The sequence below is a fragment of the Schistocerca americana genome, chromosome 3 (genome assembly GCF_021461395.2).
Source record: "Schistocerca americana isolate TAMUIC-IGC-003095 chromosome 3, iqSchAmer2.1, whole genome shotgun sequence".
In the NCBI taxonomy this organism is placed as follows: Eukaryota; Metazoa; Arthropoda; class Insecta; order Orthoptera; family Acrididae; genus Schistocerca; species Schistocerca americana.
The window spans coordinates 580,283,825-580,291,879 of NC_060121.1; the positions used below are offsets into that span (position 1 = coordinate 580,283,825).

An 8,055-nucleotide genomic window follows, 5' to 3' on the forward strand; every position below is an offset into this window, starting at 1 on the left:
CTTATCGAATTTCCTGTAAAACCCACTTTCTAAATTAGCCCATGTTGTTCCTCAGCATTCGCTGTATCACCACACCAAACAATATCAAAATCATTTCAGCCGTTCAGTCGCGAAAGCGTAGCGCAGACAGATTTACTTTCAGGTTTATGGTAATTGTATGGGACTATGGACAGAAGAGTTCCCAAGGAATAACATTTTGTCCTTAGCGGTAGGTAATAATTTATTTGATTTCGGTACTACATTCATTGTCTTCAAAGAAAAATTCAGTGCTTTTAAGTACAATATTCGTTTTAAAAAGCGTAGGCGGAGAGCGACTTTACAAGTGCACTATTTTGTGTGTTTATCCTACAATGACGGCAAGTAGGAGTGTGATAATCTGTCACAGCACTCTTTTCTAATTTTAGAGGAGTTATAATTAGCATATGTATTACACGAGAATCCATTCTCAGGAAGATGGATCAGCTTTCATCTGAAATTATTTAGATCTGAGGAAACATGTATTGTCCGAAACATATGAATGATAAAAATCTATCTTTTGTTATGTATAGTTCTTGGGACTTGGTTACCTTTCACTGTTCCGTTACCGACATGTGATGAAGTCCAGTGTAGCATCGTTACAAGTTATACTGTATTTTGTGCACTAAAAAATGTAAATACTCGATCAAAGGCTTCAAAAAACCGTACGACGCAATGAAATACTCACGCCCACTCAAGGACATCTGATATCAAGAAAATATCGGACAGACAAAACAGAACACTGTTGTAACAAGCAATTTGTTAAAGAGATATCAAATGTACGTTTTATGTTCCTTAGGCATTTCCTCACGTTCAGTGGTATAGATTGTCTTAGAATATACTGATGAGTCATAATGAAATCTTTCTCTTTCTATTTTTTTCTTTAAGTAACCTCACTGTCTTTTTGATGTATGCTAACTTTGTTACAGGTCAGCTGTTTATAGCTGTATCTCGGTTGTTTTCTGGAGGCTACTAATGTATTCAATCTCAGATTTGATAACCATTACCAAAACCCACGTTTTGTATTCATTTCCCCTAATTTTCATGTGCAGTTATGTCCCTTTGGTATTTGTATCGAAGAATCAGAATGCGTGAAGGCAATCAGGATTAAATGTCAGACTCAAGCCACCTTTGCGTAATCAGACATTATTCCTCCTGAACACAATCGTGAACCAACGCAACGCAGTTCAAAACTCTGCCTCTCGCTCTCTCCGACATGGATCAAAATCGGCTAAAAATTGCTGTGGGTGCAGAATCTAGTATAAATTGCATTATCATTATTATCTGTAATATTCTCTAATTACACTACTTTCAAAATATCACTTTATCGCTGTTTGAACCCTAAAAAGACGTATCTACAGAAAACTCAGTTCAAATCCACGTCTGAAGTAAATAGCAGCGCGCAAGACAGCGAATATTTGTACGACTTTCAAATACGTGTGAAGTTTTGCGTATGGACTATTCACTCGGCTAACGGAAGTTTGTACTCTACGTTTGAAATCTACTCCTGTCGCAATCTTAACCAAAAAAAAAAAAAAAAAAAAAAAAAAAAAAAAAAAAAAAAACCGCTTCTTTTTTCATCATCATTTCGCTTAAATAGTTAGAAAAAGTTCTGTTGAATTTTCTATTGTTGCTATCTTTAGGAAAACAAAATGGTTCCCATCCGTATCAATTTCAGTGCTATTTATGTAACCTCAATTTATTTTATTCATCCGGTTTCTATATTAGCATTTTAGTGTGTCACAATTTCGACTGTTAAGTACGTTTGCTTAACATCTGAGAAATCAGGACGCAAAATCATTGGCGAACCAGATAAGTGACTATCGTAATTCTAAAGAATCTTCTTTGGTTTGTTTTGATGTAATGTCGCTGAATCTAAGACGGCAGATGTAAATCAGAGGCAGCTTTAATCGCGAACAGGTGTTAACAGACCCGAATCCCGAGCTGAAGGATTACATGACGACATGATGCGCGATGTACCCGCGCAACATTCCGCGTCATAGGCCCGGGAATACACGTTATCAGGTCTAATGCAAATGTTTGCCGATATGGAACCTACTCTTGAAACTCACATGGGTTAACTTGACACTCAAATAGGTAATGTAGCAGGCAAAAGTGACAATCTTGAAACCAAAATTTGTACCTTAAAACATACCCTCGGAATCCACATCAATAATGTGCCACTAACATGACAAATCTTGAAACTGGTGTCAGTGATATCGAACAAAGATTAGACTCTCGCGTAAATAACATTACATTCGGCGTGAGCGATTTACAAACCCAGAATCTTATGTCTATGCCAAGTTGCAGGAACAAAATAGAACAGTTGGTAGTAAATTAAGCAGTCTTGATTTGCGAGTATAGGATACTCAAGTACGTTTGGGTAATATAAATTCTGTTATCAGTGACATACAAAGCCAAATGAAAAGTGCAAATGACACCATGGAAGAAAAAATTAAAACTATTGCCACTGGGTACGCTAATCCTCTGATATCAACATTGGTCGGAAGTTTTCGGACTTGCAAGCAGACATTATAGTGAAGGGTCAAAGAAAGTAAACCATCTGACAGAAGGAGTAAATAATATAGGGGAAAGTGTTGAAAATATTGCCCAACGACTGTCAGATGTCAATATTAGCAAAAAGGTAAATGATGTCACCGCAGGTACACGTTCCACAATTAATAGAGAATTTGCGGAATGGATCGACTCAAAAGAACACTACATAGAGAACACAGTACAGTCCGAACTGAAAGACGCAGTTAAATCCGCCACGGTTGAGACTTTAACTGCTCCTGGAACATCCGGAGACACTCTGCCTAGTGGACTTAGAGAAATTAGAAGAGCCACTAGTCATGATCTTCCTCAGTGGAAGTAACAATTAACTAATGACATTGATCAGCTTAAGAGACAAGCAAATGAAAAGCAGACAGTTAATCAAAGAGACTATCCGCAATCTTTACCGCCTGAACGAGATTCTCGGCATTATTTAGAGTACCACGTACAACATTCCCCATCAGCAAATATTACACGTGACAAAATTTCCACGTTGCGTGGTCACATTGATCAGTTGACGTTAGTTGAATTAATGAGAGACGAAAGTGTTTTAAAACATCGAGTTTTGTAGCGGAACATTCACCCCATAATTTTTCTGAAGTCGTTCTCAGGTGTTTTTCCAGAAACATGAAATGACAAACAACGAATTCAGTTCACGTTAGGATATGTCCCAGGGAAGGGTCAATCTGGGGTACAGACACCACAGATAAATGCCACAAATTTGCAGATTTTGAGAGACACTTTCTGAATAAGTTTTGGAGCTCTGGTATCCAGCAAAGACACCGAAAGGAGGTGTATACTGCTGAACCCTTTAACACCAAAGGATGGTTGAGGCGTTACTTTGAAAAGAATTTACGCAAAATTCAATATTGGGGCACGCCCATCTCCACGAAAGATGTAATTATATTTTGAAATCTAAACTTCCAGTCTCAATCAGAGCAAAATTGGTTAAATTAAATGAGAACGACAAGAAGTTTTTCTTTCCGTGCTTGATAACCTAGAATACATGATACATGATTACGTGCGTGCGAGTTCGCGGTACAACTAAAATAATGGACCGCCCGCTCCGCAACAGCACTCTGCAAACGGTCGCAATGGAATGTCATACAACCCAACATCGGTCACCCTACCGTGCAGCCTTATAAAAATGACAACTTAAATCGCCGTAACGGAAAGCCACAAAGTAAATGTCAAAACCAAAACAGATATAATCCCATTTAGCCGACTACGCAGCAACAGTATGGCAGTTCATCGTTAAATTATAACGGCAAATACCACACCACAATAACAGAAAGCGTAATGGAGATCGCAATGGGGGTAGGCTATGTAGTAACTATAACGGCCAACAGCAGTATAATCAGCAATGTAACTTCACTCCATCACCACAAATGAATTTTGCTCAACCTCCGAATACGACACTTTCTCAGCAACCAAATCAACAACAGCTCCGAAACAATGCGCAAAACAATCCGCCAAATTCTTTTCAGAACACAGCAAGCCAGAGTAATCCGGAAAACTCAACGATCTTTTATACGCAGGCAAATAAAGTACCAAATATTGTGCAAAATGAAACGCTTTTAATTGAATCACAGTTTGTGTTGCATACTAACGCCAATTTTCAACCGAATAGGCCACAGAATACTGCTCAAGTAAAAGTAATTGAAATTTCATCTGAACCTATCGCGGAAAACCAGCAGCAGCTTCTTCATGCCCCCTCGGGGAAGCTGCGGAACAAACGGGGGCAACTTCATTAAGCTACACATCAATTTAATTAGGTACGAAGACGACTGTGAATTACGAGTCTACGTGTTGAACGAAAATGATACATTCAAAAATGATGATTTGGGGGAAAACCAAGTCCAGGCATCAACTGCTATTCACACATCTGACATACCTATTATTGCTTTATTGATACAGGCGCCAACATTAATGCTTTTATCTATGTGCGTATATAAGAAAGTATGCTTTGTTACTAAAATTCCTTCACTCCCCGTTCAAGGATGTACTGTATCCGGAGCTGTGGGCTCCCTGGTACAGAAAGTCAGCAAACAAATAAAAGCACAGATATAATTCGAATCAGGCAGTGTACCGTGTACATTCTTAGTGGTTAAGAACTTGTCCGCTACACGTATGTTGGGAAATGAGTTGCTACGTAAAAATCGTGACATTATCGTTCTTGATGATGGTAAGTGTACATTAAGACTCAGCGATCGAGAATTAGTCATACATCTGATGAGGACAAAAGTCAAAATATCCAGCCTTGAACGCAAAGTAAAGGTACGCAAGCTCTCTTGCAGGCAACCGTATTTTAGTGAGATTGACGAGTCAGATGATGTCGACAATGACCCTGACTTGTTCCCACTGCCGATGAATTACGTGTGAAAACCTTGGAAACAGACAGACTAAACTCCCGACAAAGACATGAACTTCATGACTTGTTAGAAAAATTTTTCAATATTCTTTCCAGGAAACCAGGGGTCATAGCTAACTATGAATTCGACATGAAGTTGAAACCCCATGATACCTTTCGTAAAACGACCTATGCTGTTCCGCAAGTCCGTAAGAAAGCGGGTAAGCAAGAAATTCGTAAGATGCTAAGGTGGAAAATCATAGAACCGTCCGACTCTCCATATAGTAGTCCCTTATTGTCTATATTCAGGCAGGATGGAAGCGTTAGACTTGTGTTAGATCCGTGAAATATCAAGAAGATCATCATACCAGTATGTACATGACCTGAATCCCTGGAGGAATAATTACAAAGATTTCATTGGCAGGTAAAACTATTATAATCATCCAAGATGTACACAGCAATCATCTTTGCTGGTTGCTCTTATCATTTTCGAGTAGTACCATTTGGTCTTAACATTAGTTCTGGTGTTTTAGTAGCAGTACTTGATCGTGTGTTAGGTCTGGAGTTGATCAGATAACCGTCTACGGCGATGACTTATAGCAACAGTTTCCTGGGAGAAACATTTGGCCCTAATACAAAAGAATTTTCAAAGATTTTCTGATTTCAGAGTTACAGTTAACATACAAAAATCTAAATTCGCCAAGAGAGAAGTACAGTTTTTTGCACATTTAATTTCAGCTGAAGGAATCTCTCGTGATCCCAGCAAGTTATCGGCTATAAAAAAAAATTCCTGTACCCTGCACTAAAAGGTATTTTAAAAGTTCATCGGATTAACTTCATTCTTTCGTCGTTTCATTCCAGATCAGTGAATGAACAGTCCAGCGTTGTTGAATTTACATAAGAAAAACGTCCACTGGATGTGGACTTCAGAATGTCACAATGTCCTTGAGAAAATTAAATAAACTCTTCTAACGAGTAACATCTTAAGTCATCCTAACATGAGTTTAGACCTCGGTATGTCTTGTGATACATCATTTCAAGGATTAGATTCCTGTCTGTTTGAAATAGACAAAACCGATGACAAAGATAAAATCAAAACAATCAGTTTTGCCAGTCGAGTTTCAACCAAGCTTAAGAGATCGTAATCGGTAACGGAAATAGAAGGATTAGCGGTTGTGTGGACTTTTCACCGTTTTCATTTCTGTATTCATGGACATAAAATCAAGGTATCCTCCGATCATCAAGCGCTGAGCTTTCTGCTCTCCTGCAAACTTTATCATCCTAGGCTTAACCGATGGTACGATAATTAAATGGAAACCCTTAGCTGCCGGTCAAATGTTGTTGATATACATCAATGGGGACAGCTGAAAGTGTTAGCTCCGACCGGGACTCGAACCCGGGATCTTCTGCTTACATGGCAGACGCTCTATCCATCTGAGCTACCGAGGTGCCTGTTTTTACAAGAGTGTAATTTTGAAATTATTTACGTAAAGGGCAAGAATAACATTATTGCTCATGCATTGTCTCGTATGCCTGAAGGAATGCCGGCGCCTACTGAGTTAATAGAACAGATTTCTAATCATAAGGTACTTCTCATGAAGGATCATTAGTATCAAATACGTCGTCGATATCATCCCTGTCAATACTTGCAGAGTGAGTGTTAGTGTCAAGGTCTGTCGAAAGTTCCGAACTTGGCTTCAAATGGTTCAAATGGCTCTGAGCACTATGGGACTTAACTTCTGAGGTCATCAGTCCCCTGCCGGTCGGTGTGGCCGAGCGGTTCTAGGCGCTTCAGTCTGGAACCGCGCGACCGCTACGGTCGCAGGTTCGAATCCTGCCTCGGCCATGGATGTGTGTGATGTCCTTAGGTTAGTTAGGTTTAAGTAGTTCTAAGTTCTAGGGGACTGATGACCTAAGATGTTAAGTCCCATAGTGCTCAGAGCCATTTGAACCATCATCAGTCCCCTAGAACTTAGAACTACTTAAACCTAACTAAACTAAGGACATCACACACATCTATGCCCGAGGCAGGATTCGAACCTGCGACCGTAGCGGTCGCGCGGTTCCAGACTGTAGCGCCTAGAACCGCTCGGCCACTCCGGCCGGCTCTTCAAGACACCGATCGTATTTGGTTAAAAACTAAGCAACTTCTTCGAAAACAATTCTAATCACTCGGCACTCGTTGTCAAAATTCTATAAACTACACAATGGAGTTTTGTTTCATCGAATTTCTCTTTTTATAGGTAGGTGTTGCTTCTGTATTCCTGAAGATTAGGTTGAACATCGCATCTGGTATACTCACCTTTCCTGGAGTCATTATGGCAAGGAGAAATGTAAACGTAAAATTTCAGCTTATTGTTACGTACCCAATCTTCACAAGAACGTTCACAATCTATTAAGAAATTGTTCCATTAGTCAGAAGGCGAAACCATTTAACCTATCAAATGCCTTACCTTTAAACACAATACGTACTGAAAAATCAAAGCAAATCGTCAGTTTGGATTATGTAGGTTCCCTTCCTCAGAAAAGAAGAGGTGTGAAGTATCTGGTCGCTCTGTTAGATCTTTTTACCAAGTATGTAAGACACTATGTTATGAAGTCATCTAACGCACCTCCACTGTTCAGACGAATTGAAAAGGATTATTCTCCTAGCTTTGGAAAACCAGAAGCCATATTATCTGATAATGCATCAACTTCTGTAGTGAGACAGTGGAAAAATTTTCTTGCCACCAACAACAGCAGACAAATTTTAATATCAGGATACAGACCACAGAGTAATCCCACAGCAGAATCTTTAAAGAGTTCAAACGTTTCATCCTAACTTATATTCCAAATCAGCAGAACCGCTGGATTGATTTAGTCACATGTTTTGAAGAAATTGTTAAAAACCCACCTCTCACATCCACTGGTTTCACACCATCCGAGTTAATTTCCAAACGACTAGAGACAAATGAATGGTAGACCCTTTCCTAAAATACAACACCCAGAAGTGACACTAGACGACAAGTTGACGCAAACTTTCATATCTTTAACCAGCCACGCCAGGTTAAGGAAAAAGGCGCATGACAAGCACATTCGTAAAGCTTTATCGTATCATGTAAATGAGCGAGTGCTATTAAGGATCCACTTCAAACCAT

The 8,055-nt window shown here is 39.4% G+C and overlaps 1 non-coding gene across 1 annotated transcript; it reads right to left on the reverse strand.

Moving 5' to 3' along the window:
- Positions 1–6,293: 6,293 nt before the first annotated feature.
- On the reverse strand, positions 6,294–6,367 carry Trnat-ugu. The gene has a single exon. It is a non-coding gene; the product is annotated as a tRNA-Thr (tRNA).
- Positions 6,368–8,055: the final 1,688 nt, after the last annotated feature.